The 17,110-nt window shown below is 41.9% G+C and overlaps 1 protein-coding gene across 3 annotated transcripts in view; it reads left to right on the top strand.

Moving 5' to 3' along the window:
- The window catches only part of TMCC3 (transmembrane and coiled-coil domain family 3), a 235,178-nt gene that overhangs the window by 42,386 nt on the left and 175,682 nt on the right, over positions 1-17,110 (top strand). The window contains exon 1 of one of the 3 annotated variants that reach the window (XM_074375284.1): positions 3,629-3,662. The exons of the other annotated variants lie outside the window; for them this stretch is intronic. The gene's annotated coding sequence lies outside the window, so the exon portion shown is untranslated. Of the gene's footprint in view, positions 1-3,628; positions 3,663-17,110 lie in introns of those variants that run through there. 3 annotated transcript variants of the gene reach the window in all.

Genomic DNA, 17,110 nt, shown 5'->3' on the forward strand with positions numbered 1-17,110 from the left:
TGCATTTCTTGCTGTGTATGGTCACTGAAGTTTCTGTTGTTATCTCGGAGGTTGGCCTGTGGCCTAACAAAGATTTCCTTAAATGTCTTGCTCCAAAAAGGAGGGATTTTTTTTGTCTCTTAAAATTTTCCAGTGGATGCCACCGGGGAAGCTGCTGCTGCTAAGAGGGCTAAAACCAAGGCAGGCATCTTTGTCAGTTCCTCAGCACCGCAGGACCAACCAGAATACATGACCTCACATTTCTAGAGGGCAAGGTCCCCACTGCCCACTCTGGCACTAGCCAGCCTTTCTAGGAATGCGGACTTCTCTCTCCACAGCTGTGACGGGAAGGGGGTGGTAGCTGGTTCACCCACACTGCTCACTTACGAAAGGTCAGCAGCCTCTCTCTTCACCAAGCACCCCCCGGGTGGTTGTAAGTGTCCGGGTAGGCTCCAGGGTTCCTGAACAGTTGATTCCAATCACTTCTTCCACCTCAGTGGTTGCTTCAGTGGAAGGATGACTCCTGGAGCTTCATGCTGTGTCCTGAAAGCCTTGTTTTTGAATGAGAGAAACTTGATCTTTATAGCAGAAGGGGCATCCACAGGGAGAAGCACCAGCTGGAAGTTCCCTTCCTTCTGTATCTTTGGGGCACCTTCTGGCGCCCCTATCCACCCCTGTAGCTGAGGTAGAGGGCACATTCAACCCTTCCAGAATCACAAAGGGTCGGGGGAGAGGAGCAATTCCCAAAGGAGTGATGATGCACAGCATCTCTCTGCAAGCAGAGAGCATGCATCAGGGAGAGTGTACCCTAGTGGTTATGAGCACCAGCTCTGAACTGTGCTGCTTCGGTTCCAACCCTGACTCTGCCACTTGCCAGCTCTAGGGCCTTGGACATGTTGCTGTCTGTTGAAGTGAGACACCACGATATACACTTCTCCTTAAGTCCAAAAATGACCCCTGTTTTTAGACAAGAGGAAAAGAAACTAGTGTCTGAGACAGTATTTCATCATCTTCCTCTCTCTCACAGAGAAATGGCTACCGTGTGTGCTCTGGTGCACCAAATGTAGAGGGAGGAAGGAAACTTTTTCCCTCTACCCTCCTAGGTTTCCCAGCTGGGCTCAGTAAATTAGACCGACAAAAGACAGATCAACAAGAGGAAAGCAAACCCAAGTGTATTAACATGTGCATCATGCATGCATCCGGGAACACTCAGAGATGAGTAGCTGAAGGGGTTGTGTAGCAAGAACAGTAAATTTTTAGAGAAGTGACAAGATAAAGGAAGAGGACTTCGAGCTTCCAGGGTTGGCAGATTGTGGGAAGGTAAATATATAAGGAAACTAATGGTAGATCAGGGCCAGTTGTAGCAAGGGTAGTTATAGAGAGTTCTCTGGTGCCGTCTCTGGGCTGATAAGGGTCTAGAGTGTCTCAGTGATTAACTTCTGTCTTTTCTGGTAGAGAGGAGAGGGAGGGGGACACCTGTACAAGTTTACGTCCTGCTTTCAGGTGAATAGGGAGAAGGCCAAGAATTTTTCTTTTATCTGCTCCTTCAATTGTCTTCAACTCAAAGTAATCCTTATGTTAAAGTAGCATATTTTGGGGTGGCCTGTTCTGCTGCTCTTCATGAGCTGTGCATGGGTGAACATAGATTAAATCCTTTTTTTCCACAAAGAATGCCTGCTATGTTCCAGGCAGTATTCTAGGTGTTGGCGATACATCAGTGAACAAGACAGACAAACCCTTCTCCCTCCCTGGAGTTTACATTCTAGTTGGGGAATATAGGCAGTAAGGAAATACATGAATATAATACAAAATACACCAGATGGTGAAATTTTATGGAGGGAAACAGAGCAGGGGAGAGGGAAAGAGAGTGCTTTGAGGGGAAGGTTGCAGTTTAGAATGATCAGGGAAAGTGGTATTTGAAAAGATACCCAAGAAAGGTGAGGGAGTGAGCCTGTGGGTACCAAGGGGAGTGTTCCAAGTGGAGGGACTAGCAAGTGCCTAGGCTAGGGCTGCTGCAGTGGGCAGGGGTGGGGAAGACCAAATGGAGACGAGATCTCTCAGAGAGATCACTGGAGATGAGTGAGGATAAGAGCCTGAAAGGACTTGTTAAGTATTGTAAGGACTTTGGCTTTAACCCTCAGTGAGATGGGAGTCAGAGTCCTAGACCTGGGCACCCAGAAGGGTGTAGTGTCATTTACTCCAGTGGGTCTTCACTAAGGGCAGAGCTAGGTGGGAAATACGAGCTCATCTGAGGGCATGAGATGTACATTAGACATCCTAGCAGACATGTCAAGTAGGCAGCTGAACGTAAAATTACGTCTAGAGTTCCAGGACGGAGATATGCACTTGGGAGTCATCAGCATGCGGATTTGCATTTAAATCCACGACACTGAATGAGAGCACCGAGAGAATCAGTGTAGACAGCGAGGTTTGGGACTGAACTCCGAGGCACTGTGTGAGTTGGGGAGGTGATGAGGTAGAGGAAAATCTATAAGAGAGTGATGTCTTGGAAGTCAAGTGAAGAAAAGGTTTCAAAGAGGAGAGCGTTAACTCTGTCAAATGCTGCTGATCGGCAATTAGGATGACCAGAAACTGACCACTGGATTTAGTAGTGGCCACTGGAAGTCGTTAGTGCAGTTGTGTTGGAAGCTGACTGCTGGTTAGTGCTGTCAGGGCTTTTCTCTGCAGAGTGCCTCATGTGCTAGGTTGTACACTCTGTGGCTTAGATTCGACTTTTTTCTACTTTCCCGTCCAGAAAAAATGGTTCCTGTACATGTGTCCTCATAGATACGCAGTTCTAGAGCTGAAGGGTATTCTGGTCCAGCCGTCTTACAGCTGTGGAGAGCATGGCTTGGACAGGGTAAGTGATGCAGGCAGGTTTGCTCGTGGTGGAACCAGGACAACCCAGACTTCCAAGTGCCAGACTTGTTGTTTAGTCTGCTACACTGGGCATGCTCCGCTGAAAGGTGCCAGAAGTCACAGAAAGTCAATTCTAGCTCACAGAGACAGTGGTTCCTTCCTTGTCCCCCTAATTTTTACCGTTCTCTCTCTGATGAGCTGCTGGGCTTAGAGGGAACCCTGTGCTTCAGGATTCCCTGGAGTTCTTTCAGCACGTGGTTTGAATCCCAGTTCTTCCACTCGCTAGCTCTGTGACTCTGGGCAAGTTAATTCTTCTCAGCGAGTCTGTTTCTTCACCTGCCAAATGAGGTTAATAAAGACACCCCACTGAGCTGTGAGAATTAAAATGTTCCTTGCCTGTCGAGTGCTTTGCACAGTGCCTGCCGGTACCTGATGAGTCTTCCATACGTGGTGGGTCTTAAGATTATTGGGATGTTGGAACTTTAGTTTCCAGGGCATTGCTGTTGTTAAAACCATCTTTAAAAAGATTTTTAATTGATGGCATTGCCTAGGGTTTATTTACAAAACATATTGAGTAGAGTTACACCCACAAATCTGTTCAAACTTTTCCTGAAGAAGTTACCAGATGTCTTGCCTAGTTGCTGCTACTGGGGGGAAAACGACAACAAAACAATTTCAAACAACGTACTGCACACTCAGGGAAAATACGTAATTTGTTCCCCTTTTATCAGCACTGACAAAACAGAACTGTCAGTTTCCAATTCCCCAGTTCCCCGTCACTGGTGCAAGGAGATGGTAGAGGAGGCGGCGGCTGGACGTGTCAGGTTTGTCTAAGAGCTTTCTGTCTGGGAGTTTAGTGTTGAAAGGCCGTCAGGATGCTTAAGGGTATGAAAAGGAATATATGTATATGTATGTATGACTGAAACATTGTGCTGTACACCAGAAATTGACACAGCATTGTAAACTGACTGTACCTCTATAAAAAAATAATAAAATTTAAAAAAATTTAAAGATCCTTAAGGGTTACTCGCACTATTTAGAACATCTTTCTGTCTACTATTAGAAATAACATAGATGATTTCAAATGAGTCTTTTCAAAATAAACTTTGAAAATTTATTGATAGAACCAATCAAGTGGTAACATATGTGTTTATATAAATTTGCCTTCCTTGAATTAGCATCTGCTTAAAGAAATTACTGACCACCCCAAACCTTTAGTAACAGCAGTAAAGCATTTCTTAATTCTAAACCTTTCTTTCTGTCTTTTCTTTTTTGTCAGTGAACCATTTTCCTGACTCTGTAGATGATGCGGGCAGGTTTTTCTATCTCAGACCATCAGATTTCCTTGACTTTCCTTCCCAAGACTTTCACTGCATGTTCTTCATTTATGTGTGTATCTTCATTATCTTCTTGTTATTTTTTAATACAAATGGAATGCTTTAAAGAGGGTTTCACCTCTTGCTTTTTTCATTCAGCAATCACTCTTGTTAATATGTTGGCACCCACTGATCTACCCCACTGGTTTAATTATGGTCACATAGCATTCCATTGTATGGATGTACCATAATTAATTTTCCAGACTTCTAGTGTATTTTATTTTTTATTTTATTTATTTATTAATTTTTTATTTTTTAAACATTTTTTTATTGATTTATAATCATTTTGCAATGTTGTGTCAAATTCCACTGTTCAGCACAATTTTTCAGTCATTCATGGACATACACACACTCATTGTCACATTTTTTTCTCTGTGAGTTATCATAACATTTTGTGTATATTTCCCTGTGCTATACAGTATAATCTTGTTTATCTATTCTGCAATTTTGAAATCCCAGTCTATCCCTTCCCACCCTCCACCCGCCTGGCAACCACAAGTCTGTATTCTCTGTCTATGAAGACTTCTAGTGTGTTTTAAAATGGAGACATTCCTTGCTGCAGTACAGAGTTCTCTTTTAATGAGAATTGCACAAAATAAGGTCTCTGACTGCTACTTTAGTGTTAGGACATAAGAGATTCACAATAAATATTAGTAGAATGGATGAATTGATCTTGTTTATTCATTTATTATACATATTATTTTCCTTTAGAGGTAACAGAAAGATAAAATTCAGCGCTAAGAATTTTCACGTAGTCCAGATTAATGGAGTCTGTGTTAATGAGGTGTGTGTCCTCTCACCTGCACCACTAGCACCTAATTTGCACAGTGACATAATCAGGAAGTGTCCCTGACGGTGATATCATGAGAGTTCTGTTGTCCATCAGTGCTGAGAGGGACATGGTAGCTCTTTATAGATCAACAAACTCCGTGGCACATTTCATTCTGTCTGGCAGGTATTTTAATTTGAGTTAATCACAGAGACCTTAATCTCAGACAGTTCAGACTCTGGGATTATATAAACATTGGTCAGATTGTTCTCAGAGTTTTTTAAGGCTTCAGGGATGTGACTTTGACAACCCAAGAGCTGTATTTTGCATGAGGAGCGTTATTCCTGTGGCAGAGACCCTCTGTGTTTAACTTCAGGCACACCTTGGTTCAGCAGGCAGATGATCTACTTCAAGGTCATCTGACAAAGTACATGTTTTGGAAATTGCTTGGTTGTGTCTTGTCTGCTAGTCAGTTATCACAGGTGCTTGGAGGGCTCGTGGTGGGTAAAAGTCCCTGCTAGCTGCCATGGAGGTCACCGAGATGCATCAGTGCAGGCCATGCCCTGAGGAAGCTCTCCAGGTGCTTGGGGAGACATGATGCTACCCCCAGTTGGCAAGCAATGTGGGGATGGTGTATTTTGGCAGTAAAGAGCAGGGATCCTGCTGTCACACTGCCTGGGCTTGCCTCTCTAGCTGTGTGACCTTGGCAAGGCAGTTGACATCTCATTCCTCAGTTTTCTCATCTGTAGAATGGAGATGATAACAGTACTTATATCGTTGTGAGAATAAATGCCTTTGTACATGAAAGGTGTTCCAACAGGGCTGACACATTTGTGCTTAGTTATCGTTCGCTATTGTTACCATAACTTATAGCACCTCAGAGTGGAAAGGGGGCTGGTAACAGCTACTGTTCTGTAGTAAACTACTGGGTGTACCATTGCCACCCTGTAAGTGCTTCACATTCGATATCTCATCCAGTCCTTAGAATGCCGTGTGAAGTAAGATATTTTAAAATGGGGAGACTGAGGCTCAGAGGGGTTAAGTAAGAACCCAAGATCACGTAGCCATTAAGTGATCTGAATGAATGTCTGACTCAGAAACCTGTGCTCTTTCCCCTAAACAGTATTTCTAGGGAAAGATAGAAAGAAGGAGGGAGTCTTCACTTTGTGGCTAAAGAACAAGCCTCAGAGCACTTAAGCAACTTGCCCAAGATCACACAGAAATCCAGGTTTTCTTAGACCAAATCCCACAGCACTTGTAGGGCTGACATGTAAAGGGGTCCAAACTGGAATGTCTTGCTTCAGAGGACAAAGCCAGGACTGGTGCCTTGAAAGAGGCTGACCTGGGATAAAGGCCCAGGAAAATCTTTTGCACAAAGCTGTCCGATGTGAAATGAGGTAGAAGTGTATTTCTCTCAAATGTAGGGGAGTTTGGAGGTAGGCAGTCCAGAATTGTATGATGGCTCCACGAGGTCCTGAGCAACAGGGACACAGGGCATTGGCCTCTGTTTGTTTACTTCTACCGTGAATCCACTCTGAGGCCCAGACCAGGGCTCTGGCTTTGGGCTTCTGAAGGTCTTTCACATGAAGCAGTTTTATCAAATGAACAGGAGCTGTTTATGCCTCTGGAGAAGCAGACTATGGAAGATTTATTTTTTGCTGATTAGTCTTATATCCTTCAGTGTTTTCCCAATTTACCTTTCTTTCATATCCTGCCATTTTACGAATTCAGTGTTATACATCTTTTTGGCCTATTTAGTACCTATCGATCCTTTTTGTGTGCAGACTGAAGATTGCCCGGGAGCATTCAAGTCCTGGTAAAGAATAATTACCATGCCAGCTAGTGAAAATAAAAGTGACAACACAGGAACCTTTGCTTAGGACAGGGAATTGAGTGAAGTCTAGATTTGCTTCATCGTGCTAGGAAGAAAATACCACTTATTAGAATGCTTCCTGTTACAATCTGTTACTTTCCTAATTTTTTTAACCTTAATTTGTTCTTTCATGGGGTAAAAGTCATATATAGTCAACCATTCTGAGCAGTATAGATGTAATCCCTGCCCCCATATAGTTTACCAAATGGCAGGAAATACACATACAATTGAGTAGAGTAAATGCTGTGACAGAATAACTACAGGTGCTGAAGGCACACAGTGGGGAGGTACCTAGCTCCGTGTCTGGAGGGAAGGACAGGCTTCCTGAGGGAGGAGCATTCAGCTTGAGTCCTGAAGGTAATGGGAATTAGCTACAAGATTTTACCAGGCAGAGGAAGCAACTTGCATAAAAACTGAGGAACAAAGGGAGTGCTTATGCATAAGAGGAACTCAGTGGTATTCTGCTTGGTTGAGAGACCAAAAGCAGTGGGTGCAGACTGGTTGGTTCTGGCTAGCACACAGAAATCATATAAACCACATGAAGGTTCTCAGGGCATTGAGATGTCATCATAGGACTAAATCTAGGGAATGACATCTGAGATTTGAGCTGCAAAAGGGTCAAGCCAGTAGGGTATGGAGAGTGTTTCAGCACATGCAAGTGCCCTGAGGTGGAGAGAGTGGAGCGTGAATGAGGGACCTAAAAGATAGCCAGCTTGATTGGAGTGCAGGGAGCAACGGAGAAGGTCCCTGTTGAAGGCTGGAATCTCCACTTTGAGTTTTATAGTCATGTTGATGATTTTTTTTACTTTAGTCTAAGAAAACCATTACTTGAGTTTCTGTGTAGTGAACAGACGGAGGGCAGGGGTGGCAGCAGTAGAAGACAGAAACCAGTGGGGAAGCCACTGCAGTGCAGGGAAGAGAGAGGTGCTGACGGTTTGGACTAAGATGATCTAATGGAAAAAATGGAGAAGAGTGGTCCAGTTTGGGTAAATTTTAAAGAACTCTCTATAGGGCAAGAGAGAGGGTGTACCAGATGTTTGGCTATAGACCTCAGAGACTGTAATTCGTGTGGTTGTCCACGGGGTGGACTGGCCTGGGAGGCTCGTGGAGGATGGCTCAGGATGGTACCGTGTGGGTGCCCAGATGCTAGCAAGAGTTCACTGGCCATCTCCAGAGGAGCTCCTTACTGTTGGGCAGGAAGGACTGTACAGCGTGCTTGCTTCCTGAGCTAAATCTTCACCCTCCTCTTCTCCCCTCCTGTACCTTTAATCCACTGGTTTTGGTTCTGAGCCCAGTAGGGCAAAGGTAATCCCTCTTCCATGTGACCAAATGTTCCAAGACAGCTATCCTGTCGACTAGTCCTCCTCCAGGTGCACATCCTCATTTCTTCAGCCATCCCTCAGGGGCTTGTTGTTGAAGCCCATGGCCAACCTGGCTGTCACCTTCCTTCCAGCACCTCCCATTGTGTGCTGGTGTCCTTCCAAAAATAAGATGGATTGTGACTGGCTGTCATCTTGACAACAGAGATAAAGGCCTGTGGAGAAGAGGACACAATTCTGTTTCACATTTATATTTCTGGTTATAAAAGGTAATATACACTCATAGAAGAATATTGAAAAAACCAGAAAAGTATAAGAAAGAAAAATGTAAATTCCTGTAGTACTATCATCTAGCAATAACCATCTTAAATTTTGATGTAATTTCTTATCTTTTCCTCCATGTGTATTTGTTATTATTTTTAAATGGGTACAGAGGGACCTCTTGCTTTTTTATACTTAACTTTTTCATGTCATTAAAACTTCTCATCGCCATTATTTTATTTACCTATTTCTTGAGATAATAAATTGTTTCCAGTTTTCCACTTTTACAAATAACATGCATTACAGAACATAAATCTTGTCTGCATGTCTCATCTCTAGGATAGATTCCTAGAACGGAATTACTGGGTACAAACATTTTTTGGGGGAGTGGTTCTTGGCACATATGGCCAGATTGTCCTCTGGAAGGGGTTTACCCATTCCTCTCCGTAGCCGCCCAGCAGGGGCAGGTAGACTTGTCTCTGTCAGTATGCCCTCACTCAGTCCACAGGGTATGATAAATGGGGATGTAAGTCCCAAAGATGAGGGCAGATGTCGATGGGATACCAGTAATTCTAACAGCTAACATTTTTGAGTACATACTTGTGTGCCAAGTACTTGCTAATAAGCATGTTTCATATATTTATGTCAAGTACTTCTTACATCTCCTTTACACATCAGGTGCTATTACAGATAAAGAAATAGATACACAGAAGTTAAGTGACTTGCCCAAGGTCACACCGATAGTTTAACAGTGAAAATAATTTGTAACAGAGTATTCTATTAAAAGAGGCTTTAGAAGGTGGGGGTATAGCTCAGTGGTAGAGTGCACGCTTAGCATGCATGAGGTCCTGAGTTCAATCCCCAGTACCTCCATTAAAATAAATAAGTAAATAAATAAACCTAATTACCCCCCCAAAACAAAACAAACAAAAATAATAGAAGTGGCTTTAGTTTTAGGTTTTTAAAAGCAAACCTTTTTCCAAGCATAATATACATACAGAAAAGTGCACAAATCTTCAGTAGTATTACTTGATGAATTAGCACAGTTACCACCTCTGTAACTACCATCCAGATGGAGAAATGGAACATTGTCAACCTAATCAATATCCTTCACCTCCTCCTCATTTCTAACATTGAAGATTAGTTTTGCCCATTTTTGAGTCTTATATAAATGAAGTCATAGTGTATATAACCCTCTTTTTTTTTTTTTTTTTTTTTTGCTTCTTTACCTTGACATTTTGGTTGTGAGATTAATTTATTGCGGGCAGCAATAATTTTTGCATTTTTATTATTGGAGAGCATTCCTCCTGTATGACTATACCACAATTGATCATTTTACTCTTGTTGGACAGTCGTGTTCTTTCTGAATAATATGGCTGTGAACTTTTTTGTACAGCAAAAGGCACACGTGTTCTGCAGGCCCAGGGGGTGCTGTCCTGTAGTTGTCGATTTTTCCACGTCTAAAACATTTCTTTAAAAAAAAAAAAAAAGCTACTCCCTGGCCAGGGCGGTGCTTTAGGAGCTCCTTAGTAAAGGACTTATTAAAATGGCTTCAGTGCACAGAACTCAAGTAATTTACACCAGAAATACCAAGGGCAGAGATGCCCCTGCTGCTGGTGAAGATGCAGAAGCAGGTCCCTGCACAGATACACTTTGAAAAATAAAACTTTATTAAATTTGGAAAAGTGTGTGTGTGTGAGAGAGAGACAGACAGAGACAGAGAGAAAAACCCCACACATACAGTCATACACAGAAGGGATGATGTATTAAACTGGGGATGTCTGAGACAGCAGAGGCGGGGAAGCTGTGCCTTTTCTCCATGTTACCTCTTAAAGAATTTGCTTTTCTTTTGCCCAGGATGGAGGAAATAATTAGTTGTTAGGGCTTTCCTTCAGGGTTATACTTCCGAACGCAGGCGCCAACAGCATTGAAATGTGAACCATTAGTTAAGCAGTGTTGGACTTAAATGCCTCAGTCTCCACTTTAGGGGACTGATTAGGAAATCCTAGAATAATATTCAGTATCTATAAGGTAGCATATAAAATGGTTTATTACTGTTGTCCCGGCGTAATTATTAATAGCATTTCCTTTCACTCTCAAATATGTCTCAGTTTCGATAACAAATTATGTGGTTACCCTGAATATTTAAAAACTGTGTAAGCCTATCTTGAGGTTAGGAATTTTACACCAGAAACAAGGCAAATATCCATGAACTGGAGAATAGGTGAGTAAATTGTGGTATAGTCCTACAATGGACTACTATTAAACAGCAGTGCACATGAATGAAGTATAATTATGTGGATAAAACTCAAAAAAATAAAAACATGGATAAAGCTCAAAAAATAAAAACTGAATGAAAAAGCAAGTTGCAGAAAAATACCTACTGTGTAATTTCATTTATGTGAAGTTTGATAAAGCAAAATTAAGTGATTTATTGCTTATTCATATGTATGATGAAACAATAAAGAAAAGCAAAGGAGTGATTAACTCAGAATTCAGATTGATGTTTACCTGTTCTGGATGGGGCGAGGGTGGGGTGGGGGTGGCAAGGAAGGGCCTGGAGTCATAGAAGGACACAAAGGGCTTCAAAGATGATTTTATTCTGTCTCTTAAACTGTGCGATGGGTACACGGGTGATTCTTTGCTCTTTTATTTAAAATGTGCCTACCTGAATGTACATTCCCTTGATTCCTTGAGATATTCCCCCCCAAAAAACAAATACACATGAAAAACATAAACCCAGCATAAAAAAATAAAACAAGATGTTGTGTGATAGCAAATTGTATACTTTGTGTGTGTTGTTTTGGATGATTGTTCGTAGTTGAGTAAATTTAGGGAGAAGGTAGCCAGACTTCTAAGCTCTGGGCTGAGCAGACAAGGAGAGAAATTGATAGTTCCTTTGAATCTTTAAAACCAGTGGAACAGGACAGGCAGTTTGGCCTTGTTTTGTCCTCCCCCTGCCAGTTCTGCTGCTGCCACTCCTGCTAATACAGTGACGTTCATCACGTGAACATTTTGTTAACCCCGTTGCATCCATGACGTCTTATAATTCTCAAATAAGTGCTGTGAGATAGGGTCCATTGTTGTCTCCATTGTAGGGTGAAAGACAGTGGAGCTGGAGGGTGAAGAATTGTGCACGGGGGTAAGTGCCTGCGCTGGGAACCTGCCCCTCATCGTCTACCGCCCCTGCTGCCTCCAGGCCCGACCTCGGTCAATGCCACGTCTACCCCACCTGGCACCGAGGTGGAGGTGTGTGCCTAACGTTGGCAGATTTTCTGAAGGCTTTCGCCCTTTCGTGTCCCTGAGGGTGACATCTTTGTCAGGCTCTGCTTGCCTATTCGACTTGGTGGCCAGGGAGTCCCCTCGGCCCTGTTAACAGGGTGGCTGCTCCCCTGGTGACCCTGGGGAGAGTGAGTTTCCAGCCCCAGACACAGGATCATCAGGGAGTAGCTGTTTTCTGCAGAGCAGAAACTGTACCTCAGGTGCTCTTGACCTGACCGACTTCGACGTACTTCTTACAAATGGGTGGGAAGGGGCTGGCCTCAACAGTCCTGGGTGAAATTTAAATACATCTTCAGTTGAATTCAGAGACCTAGTATGGTCATTTTAAGAAAAAATATATATAATGAAAGAAAATAGGAGGGGGCACTGTAGACAGGTGATTAGATCCCAGCAGGAAGGGCTGTTGCAGTCAGAGGTTGCTCAGTGGATTAGAGAACAACCCGACCCCCAGTTTTGGATCATTGTTCTGCCACTTACTATTCGCTGTGACCTTTGGCTGGTTATGTGGCCTCACTGAGGTCCAGTCTCCTCATCTACAGTTTAGGGATGACAGGACTATTTCAGACTGTTCGTTGTTTGCCCTGAAGCCATTACTCTTTCCTTCCTTGTTAACAAAACCAGACAGAGGTCACTTAAACTCTGGAAAGATGGGACTTGCCCCTGGCTTTAGGGGCGGACATGAGCTTCAGGTCCATGAGAGGTATGAGGAAGTCTTCGGGAGATTTTTTTCCTGGGTAAGAGGGAGGTGGGGGAGGAGAACCTCTGCCTGTGCTACTCTCTGCTTCCTGTTTTGAATGCAGCCATGCTAGGGTGTGATGCTTGGCACCGCTGCAGCCATTTCATGACTATGAGGGAGATGACCAGGAGACTCACAGGGATGCTAATCCCAAGTCCTATGATCATAGAGTCTCCTAAGCATCCGTGGAACTGTATATCCAGATTTCTTGTTATGCAAGGAAAATAGACCCCAATTTAGTAAGCTCCAGTTAGCTGTGTTTTCTATCACTTGCAATCAAAAAATGAATTTAAAACTATTTATTTCTTTTTGAGTTCTCACGAGAATTAGAGACTATATTTTTAACATGTCTGGAAGAGAGGAGATACATAGTGGCCACCATTGCCACCATCACCGTCACCCCCAGGGTATCTCCAGGGGCTGGTCGGACTATAGAGGTGGCAGGAGAGAAGAAATGTTGAAAGATTTTGTCTCTTCCTTTCCTCAGTGCACTCTGCCTCTTATAAAAGATTGTACAAGGCATGGTGGGGTGGCTGATACTGGAGGAGTGTCAGGAGTAGAAAGGAAAAGAGGAGTAAGAAAAAACAGCCTTAGGGGGAAGTCAGGTGAGTAGGCTAGGCTCATGGTTTGAATTTATTGCTCTCACATTTTTTTGACCTGAGATGGGATTCAGCCATCCTGGGCCCTTGATCAAAATAAAAATTTTAAAGAATAGATGGCAAGGTATTTATTTTTTATGGGCTTTTTAGCATTCATGGCTTAAAAACACTGTGAATGGTAACACCCTTAAAATCTTTAATGGCTATTCCTTTAAACAGATGCCCAGGGAATAGTGCTTTTTCAAACATTCCTGGTAGAGGATTATTATAATGAAGCAAAGTCTCTATTTTCAGCTCCCAATTACCTTTCAACCCAGTTGCTGTCATTAAGCAATGCTTGCATTTAGTGTGCTGGAAGTTGGAGAAATGAGTGCATTACCATCAAAGCATGAACGGGCAGTAGTGTTTTGCATAATCATTGCTGGAACTGTTGCTCAGATTTTGCATCTGTCACTCTTGCCCTCCAGTGCTTTAGTTTGGGATTCTGCCTGAGCAAATTTCTAGTTACTGGTTTTAATCATTTTCAAACCCTGGTGTGGATTGTCTAGTCACCCACAGTTGCTTTTCTTCATGGCACAGTTTTGTTTTAAGCAGAGTCCCTGTGACAATTCCAACTTTGTCAAGATAATAAGCTAGAGCTTGCTTGATGCCACCGACAAAGTGAATACCTTGAACATCTCTTGGGGAAAGGATGAAAGCCCCAGCCGGGCTGACTCACTTACAGTAAAATGTAGAAAGGGAGACCCTGATCCTCTTGAGAGGGGAAGAGGGAGTCTGACCTTCTGCAGACTTGCTGTGTCCAGGCGAGGGGAAGAATTGACAGAAGATGGGAAGAGATGGGTGAGGTGAGTGAATGAGGCTGTAGTATTGGATCTGTGAGTCAAACCAAAATAAGGAGAAACCAAACCGAGGGCATGTTAAAAATATCAACTGATACAAAATAAATACTACCCCATAACTACTGGAGCAGTGCCCTCAAGTTCCCGTGTGCCAGTCGTGAATTCATGGAGGAGGTCTGGATGCTGGAGAAGAGACCAGTTGGCAGGGGACCCTGAAGGGGATTGAGGTACAAGAAAACATAAAAATTTGAAGAACTGGCAAAACCATGCTGCAGCGTGCAAGCTGAAAATCAGTTTTGAGTGAAACCCTTTGTGTTCCCCAAAGTGATACTGTCTAGGACAAGGGCAGGCAGAATCAGTGCCTTGCACATCATAGGTGCTTGGTGAATAGTTACTGAAAGAGTTAATAAATGACTGTTGCCGTGAAGTGATGTGTAAGAAACCCTCTGCATGTGCTGAAAGAAGTAATTTTCATGAGAACCTTCCTGTGTTTTGCATGGTTTGGGATTGTTTGTAGTTTATATGATTTTCAAAACATGAAACAATGGCGTGGATAGACAAGAAAAACAATACTTCCTGTTAGAGAGAAGAGAATACTTTTTTCTTTTAAATAAAATCAGAGCTATTGACTCTTCTGGTATTTTCCCCTTTGTACTCTATATTGTAAACTAATTTATGCAGGATAAAAATCTATAGGCTTTGCGAAGGCAGCTAGTTCATTGTTACAAAGGGCATACATTAGATGGTTTGCAGTATCTGTGTTGAAGAATTACAATAGAATGTATTTCTTTTTCTGATGAGAAAATATGAATAGAAAATGATAGCAATCACTTTCTAACCACAGGCTCTACATCAGGATGAAGCGTGATGTTTGTGTTTTCAGGCCACATGTCTCCTTGAGGAGATCATGAAGGTGTCAGCTGGCACAAAGGAGTCAAGCAGAGTCTGTTGTAAAAGCTCAGAGCAGTGGAGAGTTCTGATGAGCTATTTAGGAAGAGCTAGACTATACGCTATTTTTGGTGGAATATGAAAGATTCCAGGGAGTTTGTTTATTTGACTTGCCTCGCTCCTTCCTCTAATTCCTATAACACTTTGAAGTGACTTTCCAACAGATGTATAATAATGAAGCTAGTAAAGTGGATCTATAAATTGAAAATCAAAACGAAGGAAAAGAAGAGATTGCCAGAATAGTACCCATAAGTATTAAAATAGGCCTTTTGATCAATTTCTCATGGAGCCTCCTGGCAGCCATGGCAAACGGGGAAACATGATAAGGCACATAACTCCCACTTTTGGAGAGGAGAGAGCGTACAAGTTTCTCAGAGGAGGCAAACCTTTTCTAAAAGATTGCAGTTCTAATTGTAGTTATTCTGGAGCTGATGATTTAATTTTGATCATTCAGTTTGCATACTTCTTTCTTCTGTTTCTTTAACTGTTACAGTTACTCCTTTGCTTCGTAGTCTCCACGTTGTCAGTGATCTAATCATTCTTAGTGCCATTGAGGGATACAGAGAAGGGAAAGGAGGTAAATTCAGAATAGTTAGCTTTGTAGCTGATTACACTTCTGGTTAAGGTCATACATGGTATGTCATTTTAGATAAATTGGTGTTATCTGTTGATTTAATTTTTTTATTCTCCAAGACCACAGAATAGAGAATCATTTATATTTTTAAAAACTCCAGCCTTATGTAAAGCCCATCTAGCTATGACCTGGGATGGAGATTGGAGCCCCTAACCAGTTGGTCAATGTTAAAAAGTTAAATTTATGTCCTCAGTATATACATTTAATGTGTTCTAATAATTATTAATAAAAATTTTCTGTTTACTTCATAATATAAAGTTTTTGTTTGTACATGGTTTTCATTTTTAATGACTATAATGTACTATAGAGTTTTATATAGTAATTCAATTCTACTGTACAGCTGAGTATTTCCTCATTGAATATTCTTCACTTGTACATATAGTTTGTTTCACTATAGAATAAAATGCAGGAAATGGGTTTATTGGATCAAAGATTCTGCTCACCTTTACCATTGTATTACTTTCTTTTTTTTTAATTGAAGTATAGTCAGTTATTATAATGTGTCAATTTCTGGTGTACAGCATAGTGTCCCAGTTCATGTATATATATATATACACACACACACACACATATTCATTTTCATATTCTTTTCATTAAAAGTTATAACAAAATATTGAATATAATTCCCTGTGCTATACAGAAGAAATTTCTTAAAATCTATTTTTATATGTAGTGGTTATCATTTGCAAATCTCAAACTCCCAAACCATTGTATTACTTTCTCAAGCATCAATGATCTTTCTTTCATGTCCTTCTCCACAAAGGAGATGAAAAGACCTGTTGATGAACCAGTTATCTCCAAGCACTTTATCAACAGCTTTTCATCTCCTTTGTGACTCACCTCTGAGCGCCAGGTCTCCTGATGTTCTTGGTAATCTTTGCAGCTAGAGTTCTACAAATTCCTCATAATTAGCAGAGTGATGTCAGGGATGCCCTCCTTTTAAAATACCTATTTATAATCTTTTGAATTTCTAGCATATTGAATGTTGTGGCAGAGGCTGCTAGTTATGCATAATATTCATTCAGAACTCAAAACTTTTAGTTGGGTACAAGTCATCCAGAATAAAGGCTACATATCCCAGCTTCCCGTATAACCACAGGAGACCAAGTGACTAGTTCTGGCTGATAGAATGTGAGTAGAAGGGTTGTTTGGTAGCTTCCAGGATCCTTTTGAAAAAACTGATGTGTGCCCTTTGTCCTCTCTTTCTTATTTACCCTTTCTTCCATCTTTCTGCCTGGAACACAGTTATGATGGCTGGAGCTCTAGCTACCATATTGAATCATGAGAACAAGGGCCACACTCAAAGGATGTAGGAACGGTGATCCAGAATGCTTTTGGATCAGTGAGGATTTTATGGACCAGAACTAGCAGGCATGGCGCTGTGCTGCCTGCCTCTGGAATGTCATATACAAGAGAAATGCATTTTTATTTTGTTTAAATCATTATTTTGGGTCTCTGTTACTCACAGCTGAATCTAAATGCTAACTGATAACACATGTGTCCATATAAAAGTGGCTACATGAACAATTTAAGAGTCTTAGGCATTATCATGTATTAGACATGAATATTTCATAGTTAGACCAAAAGTTGTTGAGACCAAAGTAAAAGTGAATTGCAAGGATCAAATGATTTTCTC

This window comes from Camelus bactrianus, chromosome 12 (assembly GCF_048773025.1).
Source record: "Camelus bactrianus isolate YW-2024 breed Bactrian camel chromosome 12, ASM4877302v1, whole genome shotgun sequence".
Classification (NCBI taxonomy): domain Eukaryota; kingdom Metazoa; phylum Chordata; class Mammalia; order Artiodactyla; family Camelidae; genus Camelus; species Camelus bactrianus.